Source organism: Bison bison, unplaced genomic scaffold (genome assembly GCF_000754665.1).
Source record: "Bison bison bison isolate TAMUID 2011002044 unplaced genomic scaffold, Bison_UMD1.0 scf7180017864495, whole genome shotgun sequence".
Taxonomy (NCBI): domain Eukaryota; kingdom Metazoa; phylum Chordata; class Mammalia; order Artiodactyla; family Bovidae; genus Bison; species Bison bison.
The window spans coordinates 12,584,304-12,587,699 of NW_011495054.1; positions in this window are offsets into that span (position 1 = coordinate 12,584,304).

Here is a 3,396-nt window from a genome sequence, read left to right on the forward strand (position 1 = left end):
GGATCCTTGTTCATTTCACATCTCTGATCTCATCTCGCTGCAGCCCTGGGAGGGATACTGGCCGGGCAGGCGTGCCTCAGCTCCCTTTTTTTAATAGTCGTTTGCTTTTAAAAAAAAAAAAAAAGTACTTATTTGGCCGCGTTGGGTTTTAGTTGCAGAACGCGGGATGTTTTGTTGTGGTGAGTGGGTTTCGAGTGTGGTGCCTGAGCTTAGTAGCCCTGTGGCTTGTGGGATCTTAGTTCCCCAACCAGGGATCAAGCCTGCATCCCCTGCATTGGAAGGTGTTTTCTTAACCATTGGACCACCAGGGAAGTTCCCTGGCTCCTGGTAATGAGAGAAAAACCGAAGCTTGGAGAAGCTCAGGGCTGGGCTCCAGGTGGGAGAGCCAGGTCTGGCCAGAGAGCCTCATGCCCCTCTCATGGTCTCCTTGCTGAGCAGCCTCCATGCTCAGGGGACAGCCCAGTGTTTTCACCCCTTGGTCCAGAAGCACTAGGGTCTCCCTGGTTTGAGGAGGCCTCCAAGACCCAGAGAGGTTGCGATCGCTCCACCTGCGGTGTGCCTTTTATAAAACATCTATATGTGAAGAAGGGTGCCTTCACATCTGAAAGAGCTGGCCCTGAGCACGGAGCTTTAAACACGCATATGAGTTTGCTGGAGCTGCCATAACCAGGTACCACAGACAGAAATGATCCAAAGGCGTTTTCTCACAGTCCCAGAGCTGAAAGTCCGAGCTCAAGGTGCTGGCTTCATCCTGAGGCCGCCCTCCTTGGCTTGCAGACGGCCGGCTTCTCACCATCTCCTCCCACAGCTGCCCTGCCGTGTCTGTCTGTGCCCAGATGTCTTCTCCTTTTATGAAAAATTATTTGGGGCCGTGTTGGGTCTTCATTGCCGCATGGGCTTTTCTCTAGTTGCGATCCACGGGCTTCTCTCACTGCGGTGGCTTCTCTTGTTGCAGAGGACCTAGGCGCGTGGGCTTCCGTAGCTGTGGCTTGCGGGCTTTTGAGCACAGGCTCAGTAGCTGTGGTGCACGGGCTTCGCTGCTCCCCGGCACGTGGGGTTCTCCTGGACCAGGGATCAAACTCACGTCCCCTGCACTGGCAGGTGGCTTTGTTACCACTGAGCCACACCAGGGAGGCCCCGATCTCCTCTTCTACGGCGCCTGTCACATTGCAGTGGGGCTCACCCAATGGCCCCACTTTACCCCGATTGCCGCTCTGCGGGCCCTGGCTCTGTGCACACTCACATTCTGAGGTGCTGGGGGTCGTGACCTCGGTGCATACACTTGAGGGACGCAAGTCAATGGCTTCAAGTAGAGGGTGTGGCTAGGGGGCTGCAGGGAGCGGGGACACTGGGGAGAAGCCCGGAGCTGGGCGGGAGGAGGCCGAGGTGAGGCGGCCCCACAGCCCATCCAAGCGAAGTGTAAGGGGAAGGTGCGTCAGCGTTTCTGGTGAGGTCAGCGCCTGGTGACGTCTCTCCTGCCAGCAGGAAAGGCTTGCGACACGGCCCCCGCCAGTATAAATAGGCTCCACGACCACAGGGCCCGGGCTGTGCCCGCTTCCCGGGCCACGTCAGCCAGGTCCGCGTGATCCGGAGGGGAAGAGACGGCCCGCTTGGTTCCTCAGAACTGCTGTTTCCTCGCCTTTCCGATCCACCCTCCAGCTGGGGCGCTCCCCCCCCGCGCCCCCCCTACCTTTAGACCCAAGGACAGGATTTGGTGTGACCTGAGGGGCAGGTCAACGTGAACGCAGGACGTGCAGAGGCCTGGGAGCAGAGGCCTGCAGGCTATGGGCGGAGACCAACCCAGGTTCCGGTCTCCATCTGCTTGTGGGCCCAGAATTCTTGGCCCAGTCACACCCCCCTTTTCTGAACCTCAGTTTCCCCTCTTGCAACCACAGTGCCACAGTATAACATCAGAGAAGACAAACAACCCCATTTTTTTAATTGAAACAAAATTTTTTTTGATGTGGGCCGTTTTTAAATCTCTATTGAATTTGTTACAACACAGCTTCTGTTTTGTTTCCGTTTTTTGGCTGTGAGGCATGTGGGGTCTTTACTTGCTGTATGTGAACTTTTAGTTGCGGTACTTGGGACCTCTTATTAAAGATTTGTGGCGTGTACAGTCTATTCCCTGACCAGGGATGGATCTGGGTCCCCCTGCATTGGAAGCACGGAGTCTTAGCCACTGGACCATCAGGGAAGTGCCTACAACCCAATTTTTAAATGGGCAAGGGATTTAAAAAGACTTTTCTCCAAACCAGACACAAATGGCCAATAAGTACGTGAAAAGAAGTCAGTATCATTAGCCATCAGGAAAATGCATGTCCAAAGTACACCGAGACGCCACTGCACCTCCATTAGGGCGTCTGCAACCACACACAGACAATAACACGTGTAGGAGAAGACGTGGAGACGTCGGAGCCCGTGTGCACTGCTGCTGGCAATGGAAGAGGGTACATTCAGCCACTTTAGGAAAAAGAATGTCTCTTCCTCGAATGGTGAACGTAGACATCTCAGACAACCAGCAGTGCCACTCCTGGGCATGTACGCAAGAGAACTGAAATCATATAATCACATAAAAACTTGCACACAGATATTCACAGAAGCATTCATTCACAATAGGCCAAATGTAGAAGCAACGCAATAGTCCATCAACAGAAAATGGATTTTAAAATGTGGTCTGTCCATACGATAGAATATTATCCAGCCAGAAAGAGAGATGAAGTACTAACGCGTGCTACAACATGGACGAACCTCAAAATCATTAGGCTCCATGCAAGTCAGTCAGAAAAGGCCACGTATGATCCCTTTATATGAAATGTCCAGAAATGGTGAATCCATAGAGACAGAGAGTGGATTAGTGGTTGCCAGGGGCTGGGGGATCTGGGGACAGACAAGAAATGATAGCTTATGGATAGGGTTTCTTAGGGGGGACGAAAATATTTTTTTAACTATCAAACAGATGATTTCACCCTCTTATAAATATACTTAAACCACTGGATTATGTTTTTTATTATATTTACTTTTTATTTATTTATTATTTTTGGCTGGGCTAGCTCTTCACTGCTGCATGCAGGCTTTTCTCCGGCTGTGGCCAGCAGGGGCTACTCTTCATTTGCGGAGAACAGGTTTCGCACTGTGGTGGCCTATCTTGTTGCAGAGCACGGGCTCTAAGGCACGCGGGCTCCAGCAGTTGGATATAAGTCCATGCATTATATACACTTTAAATGCACTTGATGGGGACTTCCCTAGTGGCACGGTGGATAGGAATCGGCCTGCCAACGAGGGGAACGCAGGTTTGATCCCTGGCTCAGGGAGCATTCCACATGCCTCGGAGCAACTAAGCCCATGTGCCACAATTACGGAAGCCCTCGTACCGAGAGCCTGTGCTCCGCAACA